At 44.8% G+C, this 27,606-nt stretch overlaps 1 protein-coding gene across 7 annotated transcripts in view; it reads right to left on the minus strand.

Moving 5' to 3' along the window:
• Positions 1 to 27,606, minus strand: part of TRERF1 (transcriptional regulating factor 1) — a 202,343-nt gene that overhangs the window by 47,775 nt on the left and 126,962 nt on the right. For all 7 annotated transcript variants that reach the window (XM_090282417.1, XM_090282416.1, XM_090282415.1 and 4 more), the window contains exon 4: positions 20,183 to 20,297. The gene's annotated coding sequence lies outside the window, so the exon portion shown is untranslated. The remainder of the gene's footprint in view (positions 1 to 20,182; positions 20,298 to 27,606) is intronic.

Genomic DNA, 27,606 nt, shown 5'->3' on the forward strand with positions numbered 1-27,606 from the left:
AGGGAGTGTATGTTTTGGAGGGTAATGACAAAGGGGTAGGGGTGCTGGTTTGCGGGTAGATCTGGACCCCTTGACTTTACTCCCAGCATCAGAGTGAATTATAAACCTAAGAAAACATAAGTCGAGCACCTGCGAGCTATGTTTCTAGCCCTCAAGCCCACACTTGGCTGCTTAGCTGCTGAGAGAACCTACAGCGGACCGGACCGGCTTCCACTGCAGGTGCGAAGAGGAGGGGAGTGACCAGCACTGTCACCCGGGACGTCCCAGACTGCAGGGATTCAGTTCCCAAATGGAGCACCAGGCTTGGCTTGGTCTGTGGCCTTCAGAGTTACCAGACTGTCTAAAAATCAGAAGCCCCTGGTCACCCATGGCCCCAGAGACGGGGTGGGTGTCTTGGGGACACCAACTGCCCTTCTTTCTGGAAAACAGCTCACGGTTGGTTCACTGGGTAACAGTCTATGATGCTGCCTTGTGTGTGAAGTAGCTGTGACTGGTGTTCTTGTGCTTGGGGGACCTTTGGTCTCACTTGGCTCTCCTGCCTGTGTTTCAGTCGGGAGGTACCCTAGGTTATGACATCAGACCTCTGTAAGGAGCGGCGACACAGGCCTCATCCTTGGGCAATGCCACAGCCCCCGAGCTCTGCACTTGTAAGATAAGGACGCTTAGATGAGCAACCTCCATGGCGCTTCTGGCTCAGGGCTCTAAGACTCTTAGGGGAACCCTGGGAGTCAAGAAACACACCAGAGGGAGGTCGGTGTCTGGGGCTGGAGGCCCTCCCGGCAGCACTTCCCTGTGGGCGTGACCTCTCCGAGGGCAGCCTTTTCAATCAGCCTGGAGGAGCTCCTCATTCAGGGGCCCTGAGGAAGCTCACCTACCCCAGCTGCACCTTGAGCAGGCTCCCAGGGCCCATGGGAAGCTGCAGAGGGAGGGGAACAAGGAGCGAACAGACCAAGGAAGACATCTGGCAAGAGAGGAGCCAGTGGAGCTGTAGTTCCGTCAGGAGGGCTTTGCTCCAGATCACAGCGTGCCAAGGCTAAGGAGAACTGTGTGCTTTAATTTATAGATGCGTCTGGGAAGTCGAGCAGTTTAGAATAAAGTTGGAAGTGAACATTCCCTACAAGCTCCCTCACCTGACATTCCTACTGGTAGGAGTTTTGTGTGCGGATTGTGGGAGGACCACGAGGCTGGCTTCCATCCACCAAACAGTTCTAAGAGGCCTCAGGAAAGCCAGCGGGTGTCTTGCCCTTTTCTGGGTTTGCTCCCTCCTCTGCTAATTCTTTACAACCCCCCTGGGAAGTCCCCAAACCTGGCTGGACTTGATCCAGACACATATCCTGTTGATCATTAGCCCCCATTATCTCACTGTCCCAATATTTTGCCCAAACAGCTTCCTTTAGCTGCTATAACACCAGAGCGATAGATCCACCAGGGGCCCCTGCAGAGAGACTGTGGAGACACTGTGAGGACCAGCCCCAGGGGAAGGTTTCACAGGCCCACGCACGCAAACTTCTAGTCGCACGCAAACTTCTAGTTGCTGAAACATTACTCCACCAGGCCGGTCCCCTTGGGTGTTGTATTTTTCAACCAACACTAGATTTTAAGTTCTATGGGAGGAGAATTATGTCTTAATACCTTTGTTTTAGTGTCTCTGCCATCTGCCTTCACCTGTACCAAGTGCGGCAGGGATTGTCACTCCCGAGTCGAACTGCACAGCCATTCTCGGCGGTGCAGATAGACTCTCAAGAAGCTACGCCATCGTCTCTCGAGACGGACGGCTGCCGCCGCCGAGTGTCTCTGCCTCCCTTGCCCAGCATGCCATGACCAGTGTTTAAGCCAAAGCAGATTCACTCAATGTTTATGAAATGCATCAAACAAGTTTGTCAACCTCAACCCTGTGTACATGGTCGCTGAGCAGGAACTGAAGGAGCCAACGCCCTTCTCAAGGAGCTGATGTGATCCAACGTCAAGGCCAGGATGCCAGCCTAAGAATGTCCCCGACACTGTGCAGGCATCCTCCAGCCCTGTGTGTGGACGGAACCCAGAGGGGTGGGCCGCCGTTGGGGGAGCAGCAGGAAAGGCACCAGCACTACGCTGAGGAGCTGGACTAAGACGCTGCTGAGCAAATGGGAAGGAAGAGTGATAATGAAGGAAATCGTGGGTGCTAAACTCAGGACAGGCATGGCGCCAAGCCCTTCGCATGCCCCTCACAATAACCAGAGCAGGGGGGGAACGTGCAGCGTCACACCTTACTACCTTGCGCACCTGTGATGAACATTCTCAGGTATGTCCCCTTAGGAACCATTGTGAAAATGTCTTTAGGATATACACTCAGGAGTTCAGAATTCCCTTTCTGATAAGTTGGTTACAGCAGAGACTCATAACATATGACACACAACTGGTTTATAGATAAATGTATACACTGCAGTATGGTTTGAACAGCTGGAGATTAAACACATCCCAAGTGCTTGTCAATAAGGGATTGTTAAAGAGAATCATGGAATAACCCACATGATGGAGTACTACACAGCTGTTAAAAAGAACACAGAAACTATGAACTAGTATGGAAAAATTGCCAAGATTAAAATATATACATATATGTATCACACACATATATGTAAATAGTTGATTCTCCTTATTCATGGTGCTTATGTTCTATAAAGTTGCCACAAACACTGAATTAGCAAGCATTGTACCCCTGCTTCTAGGGAAAATACAGGGTTAGGTTCCTACAAGCCTCTGGTCATAATATTTTCATCAACCAACCAACACATAATCTTGTTTATGTGTGTTTCTGTTTAAAGACATCTTATGTAATATACATTGTTGATTCAGTAACATTGAACTTGTGGCTGACAGCACTGTAACTCCTGTTTGAATGAAGCTTATCTAACGTACCTATTTTCTCTCCGAGGCTCATCATGGCCTTCCTACACTTAGAAATTCTAGATGGCACTCCAGCACTATATTTGGGGGCCACTGGAAACAGCAAAATCATCCACAAAGAGCACAAGAATGTGAAACAACAAACAAGCAAAACAAAACCTGGCATGGAATAGACTGTGGGAAGGACAATTGCCTGCAGCATGAAAGCTGCAACAGGACGGCAGAGTGGCAACTGTGATCAGCCTCAACTGGGTGTCCGGTGACTCAGATTTTTCACCGCTCTGTGCATGTCCATGAGTACTGATTTTGAAGTTACAGATGAATTTTAGAGAGTGGGAGAATTCGTGAATACGGAATCAGTGAATAATGAGGATGAACTATATTTATTTATCGTTGCTTGTTATGCATAAGGACAATCTGGAAAGATTCAAGAAACTAGTAATAGTTGTCTATGCAGAAGGAGTGTCTTTGGGCTGAATGGGAAGAAGAGTAGGAAGGAAACTTCATTTTATAGCTTTTTATATTTTTCTAAATTATTGAACCATAGGAATCTACTGCTTCCTCTTCAAAAAACGAAACAAAACAAAACACAGATATAATAAAACAGTGAAAAGCAATATATTTATGCCTTAAAATTTTGTTAACTTAAAACACAAGCATCTTACTAATCTTCTAAGGCAGGTCCAGGCCTTTTCTTTGCTCATAGATCTGTGGAACAGAGTTCTGCATTTGTGTTTTGTACATAAAGCACCCCATAGCGCATAATCTATCATCTTCCAGTTCCGTTTCTGGGAAAAGGAGCCGGAAATCAGGACACTGGTAAAGGCAGGTGGGCATGGACCCCTCCAACACGCTCAGGTGCTCTCTCACCAGGGCCAGTCCTCAACACCTGTTCCACTCACACCTAACTGAGCAGCACTTTCTTTTTGGTGTCTTGTTTTATAAGTTCTTTCCAGAGCATTCAGTTTACTTTACACAGAAATAGCACTTCTCTTTCTGTTTTGCATCCATAGGGTCATATCAGCTTACGTGACAGCAACTGAACTTAGCGAGTTACCAGAGCAGGGACAACGAGCCTCAGCTGGTGCTGGCGTGCTGGGCGCTGGGCGGGAGGTGAGCTGCCATCATTAGGTAGAAGTTGGTCAAGACAGCTCCGTTAATGTGTGGCTGCGCTGTGCAAACTTGAACACAAGCACACTTCGTTTTCCATAAACATCGAGGCATGACCCTCCACCAGCAAAAGGATTATGATTTGCGAAAAGCTCCGATGATGGTTAGCATTTTGTTTTTTTAGCAATAAAGCATTTTAAAAATTCTGGTGTGTCTTTTTTTTTAGACACAATGCTACTGCGCACTTAACATACTACAGTGTAGTGTAAACATAGCTTTTATATGCACTGGGAAACCAAAGCATTCGTGTGACTCGTTTTATTGTGATACTTTACTGCGACAGTCTGGACCCACACCCGCGGTGTGCCTGTGTGCCACAAAGAGCACGGTGGGGTTGAATGACTGACACCTTCTTGCGCTGCTCTTCACGCGTGTCACATCTTAACTTTGTGTCTACGGATCAGGCACAGACTCCTGGAGGCAGAAAGCTGGGTTCCCTGTGGTGCTCAGAGCAGACCCGGGTGGGGTAGGCCCTCAGCGAATATTTTCTGAAGCTGGAGAAACTTTTTTCCTCCAAAGGCCTTCATAGTGGGATTTCTGACAAAGCTGACATTTATACATCAAATTTTAGGAAAAGGATGAGGAAAAGCAGGGCTGTAACGTGTCCTTAAATGCCCTATTAGTCCCCAGTGGAGCTATTTGAGATATAAATCCCAGCCTGAGTCCCCAGCCGCTCTTGGCTGATGCAAATTCCCCAAGAGTTCAGGGACCACGTGGCTTCTTCTGCTTGCAAAAGAGGGAAGAGGCCAAAGTCCACGCATGACCTGAGCCCAAAAGACCTTTGTCTCAGCCAATGGCCCTGACACTGCTTCACAGAGAAAATGGAGGGTGCAGGCCCTTACCCCTGCCGCCAAACAAACTTCCAGCCCTCCACAGTCGCCCTCGTTTCTCTTCACTCACCTTAAACACTAAAGGAGCTTGAGTCAGAAACCTGGGACCCCAAGAGCCCACCACTTCCAACAGGTTCTCAGTTCCTGTCGCCCTGTCCACAGCACTTCCCCGGCCATCTTCCTTCATCCCCACTGTCTGATTTAGGGCACAGGCTCTTCACAGGTGGTCTTGACAGATGCCTCCAGCCCTCCCACCCCTCTGCTTGAAGCCGCTAACACCCCCTCTGCTAACAGAGGAAGCATCCAAACAGCTCAGCCTGGCTCACGAGGAGTTGGCCTCACCTACCTGTCCAACCATTCAGCCCCGCACCCTGAGCTCCTGACTTACGGAGCTACAGCTTCCGGAATGCTGATCTCGGTGCCTGAAATCTCTCTCTCCCTTTTCCACCTTCTCAGTCTACAGATCCTGCTCAAACTTAGATCTTTCACAAAGCTTTCCCCAATTCTCACATTCACCACAACAAAATACTTATTGAGTGCCCACCCTGTAGCAGGCACAGCAGATATAATGGGGGTCGGTTCATGACTTATGTCAGTTTGCAGTCTGGGCTGCACGGAGTATCAGACATGGACAAATGTAATTCCATGACTGTAATGAGTGGCTATAATCAAGACCATGGCTTCAGCTGAAAGTTCACAGGAGGATCATCTGAGGAAGTCAAGGTGGTGCTGTGATCTGAAGGATGAGAAAGATTAAGTAGGGAATCAAAGTGTGGAAAGCTGCGTTCCAGACAGTCAAGGTCCTGTGGCAGGAGGGGATACGGTGGACAACTGGAACTAAAAGAAGGCCAGTGTGGTGAGCATGGTGAGGGGAAGAGGCCAAGGTTCTTGTGGGTAAGGAGTTTCATGTTTATCCCAAGAGCAATGAGAAATGATTAGTGTTTTGAGGAGAGAGAGAGAGAGAGAGAGAGAGAGAGAGAGAGAGAGAGAGAGAGAGTGCGCATGTCAGTGTGTTTGCACACATATGAGTGACTAATCAGATTTCCATTTTGAAAAGGCCAGAGTGTAGACCAGGGTCAGTAACTTTTTCTGTAAAAGGCCAGATAGTATATATTCTAGACTTTGCAGCCAAGAGGCAAGGTATAGGCTATGCCGTAGACATATAATTAAAGAAAAATAAAACAGAAGAACACAGCAGGAGGAATCACGATACCAGACTACAAAGCCACTGTGATCAAAACAATCTGGTACTGGCATAAGAACAGACATATAGATCAGTGGAACAGAATTGAAAGCCCAGAAATAAACCCAGGCCTCTATGGTCAACTAATCTTTGATAAAGGAGGAAGGAACATAAAATGGAGTGAGAAGAGCCTCTTTAACAAATGGTGCTGGGAGAACTGGACAGGGACGTGCAAAAAAATGAAACTAGACCACCAACTTACACCACACATGAGAATAAACTCAAGATGGATTAAAGACTTAAATGTAAGCCGTGATACCATAAAAGTCTTAGAGCAAAACATAGGCAGGAAAATTTCAGATATCACACATAACAATATCTTCACAGATACATCTCCTAAGGCAAGAGAAATAAAGGAAAAAATAAACAAATGGGACTACATCAAACTAAAAAGTTTCTGCTCATCAAAAGAAAACATCAGCAAGATGAAAAGGAAACCAATCATATGGGAAAACATATTTGCCAATGATATCACAGACAGGGGACTGATCTCCAAAATATATAAAGAGCTTATACAACTCAACATCAAGAAAACAAACAACCCAATTAAAAAATGGGCAAAGGACCTGAACAAACACTTCTCTGAAGAGGACATACAGAAGGTCCATAGGCACATGAAAAAATGCTCAACATCATTGGCCATCAGAGAGATGCAAATAAAAACCACAATGAGATACCACCTTACACCTGTCAGAATGGCCATCATTAATAAATCAACAAACAACAAGTGTTGGCGAGGATGTGGAGAAACGGGAACCCTACTGCACTGTTGGTGGGAATGCAGACTGGTGCAGCCACTATGGAAAACAGTATGGAATTACCTCAAAAAACTAAAAATGGAACTGCCATTTGAACCAGTGATTCCACTGCTAGGATTATACCCGAAAAATCCTAAAACCCTAATTCAAAAAAACTTATGCACCCCTATGTTCATAGCAGCCCTGTTTACAATAGCTAAGTGCTGGAAACAGCCTAAGTGCCCATTTGTAGATGAGTGGATCAAAAAACTGTGGTACATCTACACAATGGAATACTATGTAGCAGAAAGAAAGAAGGAACTCCTGCCATTTGCGACAACATGGATGGAACTAGAGAGAATTATGCTTAGTGAAATAAGCCAGGCAAAGAAAGCAAAATACTGTATGATATCACCCAATACTGGAAACTAAAGAGCAACACAAACAAATGAACTAAATAGGCAAAGACTAGAATAGTAGTCAGTAGGAGGGAGGGGAGAGGGAGAGAAGGGGGATAAGTAAGGGAAGGGTCTAGTCAAGGAACATATATGAATGACTCATGGACATGGACAACGGGGAGGGATATGATTGTGGGAGAAGGGATGGGCTGGGAGGGGGGAGCAATGGGGGAAAATGGGACAAATGTAATTGAATAACCAAAAAATAAAATTAAAAAATAAATAAATAAATAAATAAAATAAAATAGCTAAGAGCAAGCATAACTAAAGAGGTGAAAGACTTGTATATCAAAAACTCCAAGACATCTATTTAAGGAATTTAAGAAGACAAAATTAATAGAAATGTATTTCATGCTAATATATTGGAAAACTCAAGATTATTAAAATGTTCATACTACTTAAAGCAACCTACAGATTTCATGCAATCCTTACCAGTATTCCAGTGGTACATTTCAATAAATTGAACAAATAATCCTAAAAGTTGTATGGAACCAAAAAATGTCAAATAACAAAGGTAACCTTGAGAAAGAACAAAGTTACATGTTTTTCATGCCATGATTTCAAACTATATTACAAAGCTATAGTAGTTAAAGCAGTATGGTATTTGGCATAAAAACAGACACATAGATAAAGAGAAACTATATATAAACCAAGTATACAAGGTCAAATAGTTATTGACAAAAGAGCCAAGAATATACAATGGAGAAAGGATAGTGTCTTCAATAAATACTGTTGGGGAAACTGGTCAGCCACACCCAAAAGAATAAAACTTCACTACTTTCTTAACCATACATAGAAGTTAACTCAAAATGGATTAAAGAAGTCAACATAAGACCTGAAACCATGAAACTCCTAGAAAACATAAACAGTAAGCTCCTTAATATTGGTCTTGATGATGATTTAAAAAATCTGACACTAAATGCAAAAACACCAAAAAGAAAAATAGATAAGTGGGACTACATCATACTAAAAAGCTTTTGCACCCAAAAGAAACAATCAACAAAATAAAAAGACAAATAATTAATAGGAAAAATATTTGAAAATCATGTATTAGGTAAGGAGCTAATATCCCAAAATATAGAGGACCCATAAAACTCAATAGCAAAAAGCCCAATTTAAAAGTTGGACAGCAAATGTGTGTAGATATTTTCCAAAGAAGACAAAAGATGTCCAATGCTCACTTGAGAAGTTGCTCAACATCATTAATTATCAAACAAATGCAAATCAAAGCCATAATAATATAACACCTTCGTATGTTAGAATAGCTACTATTAAAAAGGTAACAAGTGTTGGCAAGGATGTTGGGAAAAGAGGACACTCATGCACTATTGTTGGTAATTTAAATTGTTGCAACCACTACAGAAAACTATATGGAAGTTCCTCAAAAAATTAAAAATAGAGCTACAATATGATCTAGTAATTCCACTTCTGGATATTTACCTGAGAAAACCAAAACACTAAACTGAAAAGATGTATGCACCACCATGTTCATTGCCACATTATTTACAATAACCATGGTATGAAAAAAGCCTGTGTCTAGTGAAGAATAAATAAAGAAATTGTGATACATCTTCAAAACAACCAATAAAATCTCAAGTATGAAATAATGTTTTGAAAAAAGGTCATTACAAATATAAATTATATATATATATATATATATATATATCATTATGCCAAGTGAAATGTCAGACAGAAAAAAAGACAAAGAAAACAAAACAAAACAAACTGACAGATATGGAAAACAGATCAGTGGTTGCCAGATCTGAAGGGTGGGGAGGTGAAAGAAATGGGTGAAGGCAGGTCAACAGGGAAAAAAAAAAAAAAAAAGAAAAACAAATTCCTACAAATGTTTTTGAGGTAACTCATAATATAATAGTAATTGAGTATAATTTTTTGTAATGTAGATCTGCTAATGAGAAGAATGGCAATTTTTTTGGAGGGATAACGCTTTGCCTAATTGGTGTTCAAAGTCGGTGTTTCCATATTATCAAATGTTCACACATACAAACCAGTTTTAGCTTGTGGGCCGTACAGAATCTGGTAGTGGCTGGATTTGGCCCGCCGACCATAGTTTATGGAGCCTGGTGCAGACGGTGACTGGAGGAAGATAAGCAAGGATATGGGGGCTTTAACTTTGCTGTGGTGTAGGCCAGGCATCTTGGATGAGGCTGGTAATGGAGGGACATTTGAAGGTGCCTCTGACGGAACATAGTGATGAAATGAGCACAGGGGTGCAGGAGCAGGGAGTCAAGATGACGTCGCCTAGACATCAGGTCTGCACCAGTGAAGAGGGGGAGCACTGTGTAAGTTCAGTTTTGCTTTGAGACCTACATCAGGAACTGTCCCTTACGCAGCTGAACGAGGGCTCCAAGGCTCAGAGCAGTTTGTGAGTCCATTGAAAACAGGGAGTAAAAAGTAAGCACATGGAGGCAGAGACATGAGGACAATTGCCTAGAAAGTGAGAAAGGGCCCAGGGCTCAGTCTGTGTGTCTCTATTACACCATTTAGCACACGGTTCCCAGCTGTTTTATCTGCTCCACCGTCAGACTGGGGCCTCTTCTGAGAAGTGCAGCACCAACCCCGTCTTCAGGGGTCAGCACAAACAGGGCGCCCACTGGGTGCTACGGGCACGAGAGAGGAAGAAGATCCCCTCAAATCCCAGTGGAAGCTGACTTTCCCCACCTCTGCTCTGAAGGGCTGACCATCTCCTGTGGCTGAGCTTCCACAGGAACTGCTTTTGATAAGGGTCACTGGACCGTCCCAGTGACTAATCATCCAGGTGTGTGCGGCCGCACACACTTACACGCAAATCTGCTCCCCACCAACCCGTGGAACGTGATTTGTAGCTATGCTGTATTGGCAACAAACCCATCAATTGTCAATTCAGTATGTCTAAATATTACGTCCTAGCACCCAGAACATCATTTTTTAATTAAAAAACAAACAAACAAAAAAGTTAAGTGGCAATCCCACCCCCAGCAAGGAGGGAAGAAAGGAAAAAAAATACAGGTTAAAGAAAATCACCCCCCCTCCCTTTCCTCCTTTCTCTTTCCTTTTTTGAACAGAAGCGTAAAAAGCTCATGATTCCTTCTGTTATAAGAGCCGTGGGACGAGGAGGTCAATCCTGAGATGTAGTGTGACCTGCCCTGGGCAGACCAGTCCCCTAGGGCCACAGCCAGGAATCCTCTAGCCCAATGTGGAGTCTCTGATAAGGATGCCCAGGAATTCATGGGAGGTTGGTTGTGCATGTCCTCACAGCAAATAAGAACATTCTGGAAAGCACTCTACAAAGCATAGACACATACTATTTTCTTTTGTTCCCACTACAAACTGTGAGGTCAGAATTATTTTTCTCTATTTGAAAGATGAGAAAATACCAAGATCACACAATCAGTGACAAGGGCTAGGGCCCCAGCCCTGAGGCCAGGATGCATTTCCTCTGATATTCTTCAGGGTCCCAGGTACACCCCCGCTGATCTGATTAGCATGAAGTTACTTCCCCCTTGTTGGATCCTCCCAGCTCTATTCTTGACTTCTGAAGGGTGGAAGAGAGTTAGTTTATACCATAGTATGGACATGCCCTGGGAACCTGGCCATCAGCTCCTGGCACCCTTCAACCCTCCAGCATATAGCCATGAACTTGGAAGTATGAAAAAAATAAAAAAAAAAAAAAAAACACTGATGTATTATACCAAAAAAACTTTCTAGGCTTCAAGGGCTAAGCTCCAGCTATCTGGAAAAATTCTTTTTTCTTTCTTTTAACTCATCAGGAACTTTTCACTGGAGAGAAACAGAGGGGTTATGTGGCAGGAGTTTTCCTCACAGAAGTACCAAGATTACTGGTTCTGCAGTCAGAAGGCCAGAGTTCAAATCTCAATCTGGGAAACTGTGCACCTGGCAGGCCAATTCTTTTTTTTTTTTTTTTTTTTTGAGCCTCAGTTTTGACGTCTGTGAAAGAGTAATAACACTACCTACTGGTCCAGGTATTTTGAGAAGATTAAACAAGAGAATGCACAGGACCTGTGTGGGCTCAGTCAGGACCCACAGACGCTCACTGCCCCGGGCGGGTTTGTTGGTTTGTTTGACTCAGGTACAATGCAGCTCAGGCTCAGTGACTCAGTTGTGATCGAATCAGTTTGTTTATTTGTTTCCTGGGCAACCTTCAGCCCTCCTTTTGTTTCAAGGACCAGAATGGTGGTTGGGGGCAGGAACTGGCAGAGGTGGACCCAGGAAGGAAGAGAGAAAACGCATCCGCTGGAGAAAACCTCAGGAGTCTGGCCCTTTGGGGTAGGGACCAACAACCGCACTTGCCCCGACACTCTCTGAAAGCACCACTGCACCAGGGAACATTCACTCATGTCCACAGGGAAGATGCAGAGGCATCATGGAAAGGCCACTGCACACTTAGCGTATTGCCCACTGGGCAGAGGGATAAACACAAGAGTGTAGAGGCAGGTGCTCATGTGACTTGCTCATTGTTGGAGGCAGTTTCCGGGCAGGTCAGCCTCTGCAGGAGAGGCCTGCAGTTCTCCAGGGCTCAGTGCAAGTCAGGAGGCGCCTACGAGGAACTCTGGGGTGTGCTTGGGCCAGGCCAAGCTATCCACCGTGGCTACCGGTAATGGAGGAGGTGCTCTGCTCTCTGGGCCTAGCTTCAAGTGGTTCAAGACCCCACAAGAGAAAAAGAGAAGTCATTCAGTGGCCATCTAAAGCTTAAGAATAGTTGTGGTTATCATTAAAGAAAAAAGTTTTTAAAAGGGGAGGGGTGCACCCCAGTTACCCGGCAAGTCATTACATTCCCTCCACGACACCAGATAAGGAGACAGTCTACTTCCTTTCCTGTTTAGAGGGGGCCCTCAGCTCTCAGATTCCAGGAAATAGGCAGTAACTCTGTCCATATCTGCCTCTCTGTCTGCTTAAATAAAACGGCCCCCTTTAAGGAACTTGGGACACCCTGTCTTGGTGGCCCCCATCTGCTACGAGAGCCTTCTTGGTGGAAGCTCCTAACTCCCGCAGAGCTCACGTCAGCCTCACAGATGTTGGAGAAGAAAAAATGAGGCCACCGTAACCCTTAACATTTTAGGGACACTCTCACACCCGTTATTTTTCCATGAGGCAGACCCAGCAAGAGGTTGTATTCTCCGAGGGAGAAAGGGATTTCCCAAGGTTCGCATGAGCTGCTAAGAAGCAAGCCTGAGGGAGACGACAGCGGGAGGCCTCCGGGCCCTGGCCAAAGAGCCCCCAGAAACCACAAAACCACCGCCACTAAAATGAGACCAGAGCCTCCACGCAGCTTGAGTGTTCTCCAAAAACTACAAACAAGAAGGCATCATGGAAGTGCAAAGAAACAAACTCCTATTTACTTTATTCATCGACAAAAATGTCACAGACTTCTCTGACTAGCTCTCGGTCTGTCCTCGTCCCCTCCTTTCTTGGTCTTCTGGACCTATACCAAGTCTTCCCCAAACTCGTCACTGTGTGCACAGAGATTATCTCCCTCTTCATGGGACACTCACAGGAAATTCAAACATTCTCAGATGGGGTTCTTTTAAGCCCACTTCCCCTGCCCTCCACCCCACCCCCACCCCGTTGCTGTGTATTCAGGAAATGCAAACCCAATACAGAGATAACCCGGACCAAACAGAAAAGGAGACCAGCCCTGTGACCTTGATGGGCAAATGACTTCCCCTTCCTACACCCCACACTCAGCTTCTGCAGAACGAGAAGCTTGGACCCGATGGGCTGTAAGGAGGTCTCTCTGCCTCTGACCTGGGAAGGCTCAGCTAGAGGAACCTTCCCAGACCCTACCTGTCTCAGGGACACCCAACAGTCCTAAGCCAGACGACTGGGGCAGTAGGGCTTTCTGCTTCTGACACCGGATCCCTAAGGATCCCAGCCTAGTGGGGGAAAGAGCGCTGGAGGTCGGGACATCTGGATTTCAGTCTCAGTTCTGCCATCTTTTGGAATAGGGAGGGAAGTGAGTGGAAGAGCTTATCAGGGCAGCCTTCAGCTCCAGCTATAGTATTTTAATTTTTAAAAAATAGAATAATGTATATGAATAGTATAATAATGATTTCAAAAATATTTTTTAGAGAGGAAACTGCCCAACAGGGAGAAGGAGCTGATAGTCAATCTCCAAGCAGCATGTAAAGGCTCAGTTTATAACCTAATCCACTGGCTTTTACGTGGCCATGCAAGCATCTGAGGCCTTTGCCTGGGACCCTCCTGTCTCTATACCCACAATAACCCTGGCCCCCCAGCTCCTCAGATAGCCCCTGACATGAAGCGTCCCAGCTTCCTGGTTCTGGAAGTGGTCTCTACATTTGCATCTAGGGCAGCCTCCTGTGTCCTTGGGCAGGGCTCGGCCAACAGAGAGAACTCAACCTAGAGCATCACCCAGAGAGTTTAGCTCCTCACGGGAGAGGCCAGTTGGATGGTGTAAGTAATTAACCTTGGCTCACAGCTCTGAGTAACTAAAATGGAGGAGGGACAGGAAACATGAATCATCATGGGGAGAAAGATTGTTAATAGGCTGCGAGGTTTGCAGGAGGAGGTGGGCACGGCCCCTCAGCTGGGTCCAGAATATCCAGGACAGTATCTTGGGAGTTGTGGAGAAGGAAGAAGGCTCCCCATATCCAACAACATCAATGCTCAGGGTCCTAGAAACCCGCACCCTTCTATAGATCTGAGCAACTCTTGGAAAAGAGGACAAGTGGTTGACTCCCAATCATTTTTGGTACTCACAGACTGAATTTTTAAAGAAAGTTGCCAAGCCCTGGCCAGCTGGCCTGGTTGGTTGGAGCATCGCCCATACAGCAAAAGGATGCAGGTTCAATCCCTGGTCAGGGCACATACCTAGGTTGTGGGCTGGGTTCCCAGTTGGGGTGCATAAGGGAGGCAACCGATAGATGTTTCTCTCTCTCTCTCAAATCAATAAACATATCCTTGGGTGAGAAATTAAAAAAAAAAGAAAAGGAGAGAGGGAGAGAAGAAAGTTGCCAATCTCTGGTTTACAAAAGTGGGTTGGTGGCCTGGAATGAACTGAAGCATTTGGTAGAAGTCAAATGCAGATCCATTCAAAACCACCATGTTCATGGGTTATGAGTGGTCCAAACACTTGGGAAACCTGGTGAAACACAGTCAACCATTAACTGCAGGCCTTCTCAGGGCTTTTAATATGGAGGTGGCTGTCCAAGGGGGCCACAGAACCCGCCTGTGGGGCTGGAAGCACCCCAGCAAGTCTCATTGGCTCATTCGAAGGCTTGCCCGTCTCTACACCTCAGTTCACACCACTTCTACACCCGGAAGGTGCTGGGTTCCTTTTCAGCTGCCTCATCCTATCTGCCCCATGGGGCCAGCTCTCACCTACCCCCCTGCTTTCCCTGACCATTCGAGGGTAGGGTGCTGCCCCCCTTGGAAGCCCACTCTGAATACTTGACATGTAATCTTATTAAGACGGTTTATCCTTTGTGCATGTTTTGGTCATAAAGTCTTTAAATCAATAGAGTTTATTTTTTAGAGTAGTTTTCGGGTCACGGCAACTCTGAGTTTTTTTAAACCACTTACCCACTGTACAAAGCCAGAGTGCTACAAATAGCAGGTGCTGAAAAAAGTTGTTGCCTGATAGATATCAAACCAGGAAGTGATGCAAATCTGAGAGTGACATAAAGCCACTTACTAGAAGGGAGTGTGTGAAATAAAGTGTCACGCCAGCTACAAGAATGAAAGTAAAACGGACAATGAAGACCACCCCTCTCACCCTGGCCAGACATGTGTCCAGCAGAGTGGTTGTGCCATCACTTGGCCTGGGGGTCCACAAGGGAAACTCCCCAATGAGTGGTATCATGAGGTGCCAGCCCTGTCATGGCTCTATGACAGGGGCCTCGAAGGGAAGGCCGAGCTGCTGGGGTGCCCCATTTTCAGAACCCACATGAACTCTGGCCAACCCAGTGTGTTCTGTTTTCCCTCCTATTATTTTTAAAAACACCCTATTTGAAGAATATAACAGTGAGGCTGGGAATCCCACAGGGACCCTAGACTTCTGCCTCCATTTTTATCACATTTCATAAACCAGCTCTGTCAACATGAAAGCATCACTGAACAAGAGCACATGCCTTGCAGGGGTCTGTTCTCAGTCATAACAATATTGACTACCAAGAACTGAGAGCCTTCACTGCTCCAAGCTCAGGGTATGAGCGTCATGTATATCATCTCATTTAGTCCTTGAATAGCTCTGTCTATTGTCCCCATATCACAGATGAAGAAACTGAAGCTCAGACAGACTAACCTAGTGAGTTCAAACTCAGCTTTCTCCCTGACCCAGAGTTCCAGTTTCATCACAGTGCAGGAAGGACTGGGTGGGGGAGGGGCATAGAGAAGGAGAAGCAGAAGCAGAAGGAGAAGGAGAAGGAGGAGAAGGAGGAGAAGGAGGAGAAGGAGGAGAAGAAGGAGAAGAAGGAGTTTCATGAGGTCAAGAAGAAGCTGGGGTCTGGAGAAGGCGCACATGGGGCCGGCGTGGGTCCAGGAGGCCTTTGCAGAGCGGGAATGAAGCAGGAAAATGCTGGTGACCGCCAGAGAAACAAGCCACAAAATATGCAGAAGCCATTTCCTCTCTCAAGGAAGATAAACAATAGATTCATAAACAAATTTTACAAAGCTGTCCAACTATTTAAAGCGTTCTGGTAGGAACTCATATCCTTTGTGAGCATAAAGCTAATCCCCCTCAAATTGGTCAACAGTTCTTTGGGGAGAATGGAAGGTGGGCAAAGGGGATAGGAAAGGGGCATACTGCTTCCTGGTCTGTCACCTGCTAGCCCTGTGACGGTAGTTAGTTACGTGTCCTCTCTGAGCCTCAGTTCACTCTTCTGTGAACAAGGAATAGTCATTCCTGCCCCACAGGGCCACAGTGGAGACAAAAGAAGAGAAAAAGAAAGATACATATTTTGGCCACATACCTTACTTGACCTTCCCAACTGAAGCAACTAACATGCCAGATAAAATTTAAAATATAAAAATTGTACACACATTGCTGAGCTGGTATAAATGGAAGAATTCTTCAAAGACCAAAATATAACCCCAAAGCAGGAAACTTGGGACGTAATCAGCAGCAAAGCTGGCTTTTGCCCTGAGGGTTCCTGCTGAACCCTAGATATTCTAAGTTTCCCATGGGAGCTACAAAGGGTTCCGGAAACAGGAGAAAAATCCTACCCCTTTTACAAAGCTGGGACTCCAAAAGGTGCCACCCTCAGTGAATGAGGAACAAAAGAAGAACACAGAAGGGCACTGCAAGGAAACCTGGCTTTGTGGGGGTAAAGTGCGGGGGAATCGTTCCTGAAAACTTGTAATCAAAAGCCGGACATTTTTATTTAATAAACAAGTACGTGGCCAAATGCAATGCTGAGGAGACAATCATCATCTATAATTTTTTTTTCCTGCTTCTGAGAGTCATTTGACAACACCAGTAGGCTTATGTTGTTGGGTTTCTGCGTCCGGGTGGGGTTTATTGCTTTGGTTTGTCATGGGGAACAGACGTTCTTATGCAGCTACCTCCATGGAAGTGAACTGGATCGAGTAAGATTGCCTTTCAATAAAATGTCACCCAATGAAAAAAAAAAAAAAAAAGCCGGACCTCACACAGGTTCACTGTTTGAATTCAGGCTACTTCTCTAGCGAGAAAAGCCTTAGGTAGAAAATTAAAGTGATTTTTGTTCGGTAGTGCCCCCAGACAACTAGCAGAAGTTAATGCAGACCCTCTCTGGAAAACGCAACGTCAACCCGTATCTCCAACCATGCTCAAAGATCAAGCTGCAAGGTAAATGAATGAGCAGCTCACAGAAGACACCACGGGAACCAAAGCAGCAGAAACAACAGACGGCAGAGGCAGATCTGTGCAGCTTTCAGATGCTGGAGTCACCAGACGTGAAATTCTGCAATTTCTAAACAGCCACTTTGATATAGTAAAGAAAGAGAAATTTGCAATATGAACAAGAAATGAGACCAGAAAAATCACCAAGCAGATGTGAAAAATAATGGGCCAGAACTTCTAGACATAATAAATAAAGGAACTGAAAGGAAAAAATTCAATAGATAGATTAGATAGCATTTGAGACCCAGAATAAATTAGTTAAATGGAAGACAGATTTGAGGAAATCATTCAGAGTTCAGAGAAACAGAGATTAAAAATATGAAATAGAGGTGAAGAGGTACAGAGAATGGAATGAGAAGGTCTACCATAAGTCTACCTGGAGTTCCAGAAGGAGATATTAGAGAAAATGGGGCAAGGGTCACCTTCAAAGAAATAAAGGGTGAGAATTTTTCCAGAATTGTTGAAAGACACCCATCTTCAGCTCTAGGAATCCAAACAAACTCCAAGCAGAATAAAGACAGAGAAATTTACACCTACTTACATAACAGTGAAGCTGCAGAACACAAAGAAAACAAAAATGCCTTTTTCATGCCAGGTCATGTAAAAGGGACAGCAATTTAGACAGCCAATTTTTCAATAACAATAGTCAGAATCAGAGGCAGTGGAGTAATGGCTTCAATGACCTAAGAGAATATATTCAGTAAAGCTACTTTTCAAAACTGAGAGCAAAATAAGATATTTGCAAGTCAACAAAAACCAGAAAGCAAACCAAACCGATAGAGAAAAGAATCAAGACTTTACTACCAATAGCCTTTCATGAAAGGATAATGCTAAAGATTTAAATTAGGAGGGAGGAAAATGATCTCAGATTCATGAAAAAATGGTGAGAAAAGCCCTGGCTAGTGCGTCTCAGTTGGTTGGAACGCTGTCCCGTTCACCAAAGGGCTGTGGGTTCGATCCCCAGTCAGCACATATACCTGGGCTACAGGTTAGGTCCTGGGTTATGGGGCGCGTACAGGAGACAACCAATCGATGTTTCTGTCTCACATCGATGTGTGTCTCTCTCTCTCCTTCTCCTTTCCTCTCTCTCTAAAAAGCAATAAACATATCCTTGAGTGAGGATTTAAAAAAAAAAGGAATGGTGAGAAAAGATAGTGACAGGTATGTGGGTAAATCTATACAAACACTATGAAACAATGATAATAACTTGTAGGGGAAAACAGGATAGAATGAAAACACGGGATAACAACATATAAATTGGGAGAGGTAGTGGTTAGAATTAAACCAGTTTATGGGTCTTATATTGTTTGGGAGGAAGCTAAAGACTTTTTAAGGTATGCCTGTTAAAATAGCTGGGTAACCATGGAAAGAATAGATACAGAGCCTGTAACTTCCAAATAAGAAGATGGAAAATAGAATGAAGGGGTGAAAACACCTCAATCTAAAAGAAAAAGCAGAAAAAAAGGAAAGCACATAAAAATGATAGAAACGAATCCCAATTCATCAATAAGACATACATAGTCTAACGCTTGTGCACCAAATAGCATTGCCTCAAAATGCATAAAGCAAAAATTTCAGCACTGTGAGGAGAAATTAAAAAATCCAGTGGGAGATTTTTAACACATTTCTCTTGATAATTCATAGACTAATCAGACAAAAACAGAAAAAGAAAACCACATTATGGGTGATTTGAACAGTACAGTTAACTAATTTATTTTGATGTTCATATATAGAAAACTATATCCAATAATTAGAGAATATACACTCTTTTCACTCATGGAACATTTAAGAAAAAAAATGGAAAGAAATATATTAAAAAGGAACACAGAGAAGTGGTTTATGCCTATTTCAAACTCTAAGGTTCTAAAACTATTTTGTCTTAAAAAAAAAAAAAAAAGAGACTTTGTCTTTCTTGTTCACGATGTAGTTCCAGAATCTAGCACAGTGACGGTCACAAAGGGGTCTCTAAATATGTACAGTGAATCCTGCATGTCGTCAATAGGTTCTGTGACTTTACATGAAATGGCGTATAATGAAACCAATTTTACCACTGGCTCACTGTTATAAACAAGAGTTAAGTTCCTATGGCATCTCATCAAGGTTCTATGAAATGAAGTTGAACGAAACGACCAGCTGTACTAACGACTGTCCTCTGTTGAGGAGAAGAGCACCTGTGAAGGGAGCAACTTCATGTAATGAAGTCCCAATGGCAGAGAGGAGAAGGACAGAAATTACGGAGGGAAAGAATTTGTCCCAATATCAGGAATAATGTTTTAACAATTCACTGTTCAACATTGGCTAGAGTTGGCCTGGTTGATCCTCTAAGGCCCCCTGCCACCCTGTGTGGGACAGGAGTTTCTGTCCAGAATGTCCTAGGAGTCCCAGACCATGGATTGACCGTCTTTCCAATGCCATCCTATTCCAGAGACTCCTTTACACCAAATTCCCTACATCCCCAGTCCCTGAAAAACCTGCCCAATCCCAGTTCGGAAGGTGGGGGAGGAATAATGAGAGTCTCAGTCCTTAGAAATTCAGTTCAGGGTCCTATCTGTTCTACCATTGACTCTTCTTTAACTAAAATGAGCGTGTTTTGCCTCATTAGACTGACATCCACTTTCTTTTCTTATATTTTTAAAAAAGATTTTTTAAAATTTATTTATTGGGGGTGGGGGAGTTGGAGAAAGAGAGGGAGGGAAACATCAACATGCAAGAGAAACAGCAATTGATTGCCTCTCGCATGACCCCACCCAGAGGACCTGGCCTGCAAACCCAGGCATGTGCCCTGACTGGGAATCAAGCTGGTGTTCTTTCAGTTTACAGGATGATGTTCAACCCACTGAGCCACACCAGCCAGGTCTCCACTTTCTAAGTCTACCCATGTTCCAGAAAACTCCATTTTTCCAGCAAGAAAATCCATTTTTGTAAGGGATGACAAAAGCATACAGAATAAGTTAAAATACGCATTCCTAAGCCTTCCAGGAGAAGGAAAGCAAGCCTACCTTGACCTCCGCAGCAGATGGTTGAGTCGGGGGCCTGGCTCTGGGGGCTTCTCCTGCGGCCGGCCGGTCATGCTGCTCTCATGCTGCTGGGCAGGTGGGAAAAGGAGACCTGGTTCTGTGGGAAAAGAGAAGGAAAGGTCACCTCCTCATCACTTGCTCCTAACTTTCCATCACCAGCCTGTAGAGGACACTAGTCAGAAGCCCTGGGAGTTCCCGAGGCCGGCCTCACCCACTCTCGAGTCACTGGAGAGCAGGCAGGCCCACAGCGGACAAATGGTTCCCACGCCCTCCAGTATGCCAAGCAGGGCTCTAAGGAATGAGGCTACGAAGATGAACTAGATGCAGTCCCTGCTCTCAAGAGAGTCTGGTGAGAGAGAGAGACATGTTTTGTTGCAATATAATGTGGTAAGTGCTATGATTTCCCCCAGTTCATTCAACAGCCTACCTGTCCCATCTGCGGGCAGAGGCAGCTTACAAGTGCCACAGCACAGGGCTTCTCCAACTACTGTATTTGTGATGAAGGACCAGTTGTCTTTAATTTCCAATCCATCACAAATAAATACTTCTATAAAATATAAAATGGAAATGAACCACTAGCTAAGTAAAATGAAAATGCATTCATACAAAGTATAAGCCTACTTTTTAATTATTTGAGTCAATGGATGACTCTGTCATGTCAATATGAAAATTTCCAAGTGCTTAGTCTCAATTTCTGTACTTGTACTGTAGACCGAGTCTGCAGACCAGCACCGTCCCACAAACCACAGTTGAGTAACATCACTATAGTAAAAGTTTATAGAGCGTAACTTTCCTAAGATGTCCATCTGATCTCTTGGTTCAGAGAGAGTGCCTGGAAATAAAATGAGGTCAAGTTTACCCTCTCGACTACCATTGAGAGAGTTCAGCGAGTCTCTTTCCAGGAAGGAGAGCCATGGGAGGGACTTTGGGAAAGTGTATCTTCGGGGTGACCAGACAGAGGCTCACAAGGGCAGGAGGCTCATGGAACCTGATCCAAGTTGTGCCTGGAGCCCTGTCCTGCTCCATCTTGAACTTCCAAATCTAACGATGACAACCCTAACCCTGACAAGGAAGAACAAAGTATCATCTATTAAAGTGGATGGGGATATTTCAGAAAATAAATCATTTCAAATATGTCAAGAGGGCTGCTGGTGTTCATTTCTACTATTTAATGCTATGAAAATGATTTTTTTTTTTAATTGAGAAATCCTTTGTCCTTTGACAGCCAGCTCCAAAAAAAGCCTTTAAGTGCCTATTGCCTTAATACTTGAGGGAGAGATTACAAGTCATTTTCACCCATTTGAATGTTTAAGAGAAAGTACTCATTCCTCTAAACGCTCGGCTTTTATGTAGTTCTTATTTTAAACTTTACGAGAAGATAACTCTGCACAAGAAAAATTCTTTTCAAAGTCTTTTTTAAAAAAATGCAAACACACATACACTCTCACTCCCTGTTTCAAATGCTAAATCATCTGCAATTTGTGAGTTTGTTGCTCATGAAATTCTAGCGATAAGCACACCATAAACATTCCTATAGCAATGGAATGCTTTTGAAGCCAAGTCTGTGATGTTACGAAGATTGTATATCATTATCTCTGAATGCTGGTGAAGAGAAGGTTATGGAAATAACTTTTTTGTACAAATAAATCAATAGGGTAAATGGCAACCTGAACAGCACACCATGGCATATCATGGGAGGCAGGAATGGAGTTCCCTCAGATCCCATGAATAAATGTGCCATCCTTATTCTCAACATGGGGAAGTGATTCTCCAAGGTTCCCTACAGCAGCATAGTCCTTGGAACTAGTCTCAAGGGCATGCATTAAGCTTAGACAACCACTTAGTCACCTTTTATTGACCCTCTATCGTATGTCAGGTACTGGGCTAGACCTTAGGGTTTTCAAGGTGGGTTCTTCTTCAAAGAGGCCCAAGAGAGATATATAAACAGGTAATTACAATTCCGCACCCCTGCTAAGAAGAGTCTGTCAGCTGACGTTAAGGGAAAGGAGAGGAAGATAATTGGTTCAATCCACCAATCCAAGCAGCCATTCACCCATCCAATGTGGACTGAGTGCCTAGTACGTACCAGGCAAGTGCAAGGCGCTAGGCATACAACAGTCAAGACCAACGTGGCCCCTGCCTTCACAGAGCTTACAGACTAGTGGGGGAAACCAACATTAACAGATAGAAAATAACGATAACTATAATAGTGTTATGCTCTAAATAAAAGTATGGCTACTACTATAATAGCATATGACAGAAGGTATGGAAAAGGGTGAGTAGTCTTTCCTAAAGAATCAGTTTTTAATCTGAGCCCCAAGGATAAATTAGTGAAACAAAATAGGAAGGGCAGCAGAGAAAAGATAGAGAAGGTATTGCTGGCACAATGAGTAGCCTGTGCAAAGGTCCCGAGATGAGAAGCATGGCCCGCTCTAGCTATGAAAGGAAGCTCTAATAAGATCAAATAGGTCTTACCCCATACTTTCATCACTGTCGTATTCAGGGCAAGCATTAAAGATGCACAGGTTTTTCCAAAAATGCCTGAGACGATATATCTTAGGCTGGCACAAGGCATCAGTAGGGGCCACCTTGTCCACCTTCCCTTTCTAGAACAAGTTTTGGGATTCATCTATGTTCTCTTCAGCAGTGGTAACTCGGCTAAATCCAAGTTGGCCAGTGGTAAAAATCAGTTGGTCAATGCCAACGTAAGACTGACAGTGAGTGTTGGTTTGGGGATGTGAACAAGCATTCAATTAAAATTATTGCTGGAGGAGCCTCACGGTGGGTGTTACTGGGCAGAAGGTCATACAATTTAATGCACTGAATGTAAGCTTTGGGGCCAAGCAGACCTGGGTTCAAATCTGATCCCGCTCTCCACCCCCCCCCCCCCCCCCGGCCTTTCTTCTGTTAGCAGCGCCTTCCCCGCAGTGGTCCTGGGGACCTAGCAAGCAGGTAGGTCACACTGCCTGGCGTCCAGCAGGCCTTGGTAAGTGGCTGCATTACCATCACCTCACACTAGTGAGTGGAGACAGCTGTGCCCTGCCTTGATGTGAATACAGTATCAACAGGAATCCCTGAATTGATTTCCCAGCCAGTACTGGGGCTGCAGGGCAGCTTTGCAAGGGTGCAGGGGTCAGCCATCACTGACCAAGGGTCCTGAAGATGCACCATTTCTTGGTGTGTGCCCTCAAGGGTCCTCGGCCACTGTGCTGAGGGTTCCCAGCTGGGAGTCCCACTCTGTACCAGGCCTGTCCCTCACTGAGTCACACTTCATCATCCCCAGGCTCAACCTCCCTGGAGGGATCCAGACGCCACCCCCAGGCACTTATGGATAGGTCCCCCCAGGGAGCTAGATGGGCAGCCAGCACAGTTGGGTCCTACATCTAGCTCCACCATGAATGACTGGGTTCCCTTGGGCAAACAGTCCAGTCCCAGGTGGTAGAGGAGTTGGAACAGCTGCGTCATTCTGAAGGTCTAACTCAGGCCAGGCGTAGTGCTGGGACTTCCGAGGTACAAGCCCACTTGGGCATGGGCGATGCCTGCTTTTCTCACCATAGTGTCCCATGGGCTAGCAGAGCAGTTCTCTGCCCTGACCACAGAGATAAAACAATCCTCGGTCACTGTAGGTATCACCATTTTTAAAGTGAGGAAACTGAGGCCTGCTGACTTGTCCAAGACCACAAGCCTGAGTGGTGGAGCCAGAATGTGAAGCCTGGAAGGCTTACTAGACAGAAATCTTACTTATCTTTCCCACATGACCAGTAAGGATACAGCCCTGGAAGGCTGTGTCCACAGCCAGCAAGCCACCAGGGAAAGCCGGAGTCTTCCCATTGCCCCACATTGCTGCCTGGGCTTCAGTTTCCTTTCTGCACACTGGCCATGGTCAATGCTGCCTTACATACCACACTGCTGTTAGAGTAGTCTTAGGGGCAGGGAAAAAAAAAAAAAATATATATATATATATATATATACACACACAGAAAAGAACACTTTGAATGGGTATAGAGAGCCCAAAGCAAAGAGGAAGGGTTCTACTCAGCCACAGGGCAGTTGAAATTAACAGCTCACAGGTCACCAGGCCAGGGGAGGGGACAGTTAGGGGAGGGAGGGGACACAGGATATAAACTATGAAGCTTCTGAAATGGAAAGCAGGACCCAATGAAGTGTGAAGAATTCCCCATGCCACCCACAAAATCCGTTAGAAGTTGGCAGATTTTTATAAGCAGAAAAAGGGAGGGGGAAGAGAAGGAAAATGAGGAGGAGGAGTTAAACCTACAGATTTAATCTAGGAGTGGGGAGAGCAATCAATACGATGAGAAATCTGAGACTCTAGTCCCTTGGGGACCAACCATTCTGTCCAATGAGTTCTCTTATGCAGAGATGATGGTGACATAGAAAAGGACCTAATTGTCAAGTGAGACATATCCCCCAACAGCCAGGCAGGCCTGAAAACTTTTTAGATGTGGGGAAAACCCCCATTTCCTCTCCAAGCATCTCTTCTTTTCTTTTGTTGCCCCACCGCATGGAGGTTGGGCAAAGATTAATTTTCGTGAACTGGAGAAGGGGGTTCCTGCTTAGACCATTATGAGATAGAGGCAGACCACTTAATCAGACCTTCTTTGCAGCTGGTTATTCCAGAACACAGAAACTGGGTCCTTCACATCGATAACAGAGCAGCTTCCACATTGCGAGCATATCAGATGGACTCATTGTAGGCCAACAAGGGATGGCAGGCTACCATCCACTTTGTAACCTCCTCAGGCCTCTCATCCCTTTGCTCGCAGCTCCAAACAGCTGGTCTTTCAGGTCTTCACATGCTCTAAGCTCTTTCCTACCCCAGGGCCTTTGCACATGCTTGTCCCACTGACTAGGATGTTCTTCTCCTAGCTCCCACCTCTTTAATGTCTAGTCAGCTTTCAGGTTATAGCATCAGTGAGACTTCTTTGGCCCTCCAGAAATTTAAGTGTGAAGCAGCACTTATCACAATCGCAATTTATTAATTATGTGCTCAATAAGTTGGTGTCCCCAGGGGCAATGGGGCAATGTCTAATTTTTTCACCATTATGTCCCATGGGTTAGCACAGTTCTCAATCCTAACTGCCTATCAAAATCATCTAGGGAGATGTAAAAACACAGATATCTGGGTTCCACCACAAACCTATTAAATAAGTGTTTAAAGCCTGCCAGGCGGTTGTAACATGTGGCCAAGGCTGAGAACCGCTGACTCAAGGAGGCCGTGGGTGCTGCTGGGCTCCTGTCCCAGAGCAATCTTCAGTGGCCCACGGGTTCCAGTAGGACCCTCCTCCCTTTGCCTGTGTGGATACAATGTTTAATTTAAATGTTCTCTGCCACCCCAAAGATTAAATTTGAGGAAGTTCCAGAAGACAGAAACAAACTCCTCATTGTTAGAGAGATACACTATTCCCTTCATTAAGCACTCCTCCTACAGCCCCTCCCCTGACACACTTCTGTCCATTGACCCTGGTTTATCACCTTTATCCTCAGGGCCACAAGATTAACACGATGTGTTCCTGAAATACACTTGAACTATTTGGGTGAAATCCCTTATTAAAAAATTAAATCAGGCCCAGCTGTATTATGCAGTAGAATGTAAAACTTCACATTAAATTTTATTAAAACAGAAGAGTTCAAAGCCAGTTCCTGCTGGGAAAAGGTCCCCCAGGCCTGCCCCCAGCCATAGATAGGTGCCTTATAGAAACTCAAACTTGGGCCACTGGGTGGGGGAGGTCACTCATGGGGACAGGTGGGTCATTCATGGGGGTAAGTCATCTGAGCAGATCTGGCCTTTCCAGGGCAAGCAGAGAGCAAACTGTCCTTATCTGCTCAGTTACCCTTACTAAGGAGGAGGGAGTAAGTGCTACAGTCTGAATGTCTATGTCCCCACCCCACAATTCATACACTGAAATCTTAACCATGCAAATGATGGTGTTAGGAGGGAGGCCCATTGGGAGGTGATTAGATCATGAGGGTGGAACCCTCATGAGTGAAATTAATGCTCTTATAAAAGACACCCCAGAGAGCTCCGTAACCCCACCCACGTGTGAAGACAGCCAGAAGGCATGGTGGCAGTGAATCAGGAAGACAGCCCTCACCAGAACACAGCCATGCTGGCATCTTGATCTTGGACTTTCCAGCCTCCAGAAGTGTGAGAAATAAATTTCAAATTTCTATTGCTCATAAGCCACCCAGTCTGTGGTATTTTGTTATGGCAGTCCAAATGGACTAAGTAAGATGTGTGAAAAAATATCCAGCCTCTTAAATAGCACACGAACTAACAACTCCAATTCCTGATGGTTTCACAAGCCCAACCAGAGCACTACTCAATGGAGCCCCACAACCCTGTGCAAAGCAGACTATACGGTGAGCTCTCCTTCAAGCAGCATCTTTTATGACCAGGGGGAGCAACCAGTGAATTTAAGAACGAAGTTTCCCTTTCACACTCACTAGGTTGGTCATAATAATGAAGAAACAAAGAAAAACAAGTGTTGGTGAGGATGTGGAGAAGCTGGAACCCTTATACATTGCTGAGAGGAATGGAAAATAGTGCAGCCACTCTGGAAAACAGTGTGGAGGGTCCTCAAAACCTTAAACATAGAATGACCGTATGACCCAATAATTCTACTCCTAAGCACACAGCCAAAATAATTAAAAACGGGTACTCAAAAAAAAAAAAAACAAACAAACCAAAAACCAAAAAAAAACTGGTTCATGAATGTTCAAAGCAGCTTTATTCATAAGAGCCACAAAAGCGGAAATGACCTAAATGTCCATAAACTGACTAATAAACAAATCTGCCATATCCATACAATGGAATATTATTCAGCCATGAAAATGAAATGGAATTCCAACACATGACATGTTACAACATGGATCACCCAGAACACATTGAGTTTAAGTAGTCAGACACAAAAGGTCACATATAGTATGATTCTTTTTATCTGAAACACCCCGAATAGGTAAGTCCATAGACAGAAAGCAGATCAGTGTTGCCAGGGGCTGCAGGGAGGGGAGTGGCTGCCTAATGGGCTCGAGATGTCCCATTGGGGTGATGAAAATGCCTTGGAAGTAGGCAGAGGTGATGGTCCCACATGAATGCACGAAATGCCAGACTTGCCTAATTTAAAATGGTCAGTGGTTTATTTTATGTTATATGAGTTTTACTTCAATTTTTAAGAAAGCTTCATGAGCCCCACCATGAGAGACTCTGACTCAGTAGGCCTGGGCTGGATGATTCTGACATGGGGGGTCCCCAGCACGGCCTATAGAGCAGGGTTGATCTGTATAAACAATGCCTTTACTTTAGGTGAATTGCTGCTATTTCCTGAGTACCACGTACGTGCCAGGCACTGGGCTTCATGCTTGCAATTACAGTATCTCAGAATCAC

This window comes from Furipterus horrens, unplaced genomic scaffold (genome assembly GCF_987537825.1).
Source record: "Furipterus horrens unplaced genomic scaffold, mFurHor1.1.pri manual_scaffold_6, whole genome shotgun sequence".
Taxonomy (NCBI): Eukaryota; Metazoa; Chordata; class Mammalia; order Chiroptera; family Furipteridae; genus Furipterus; species Furipterus horrens.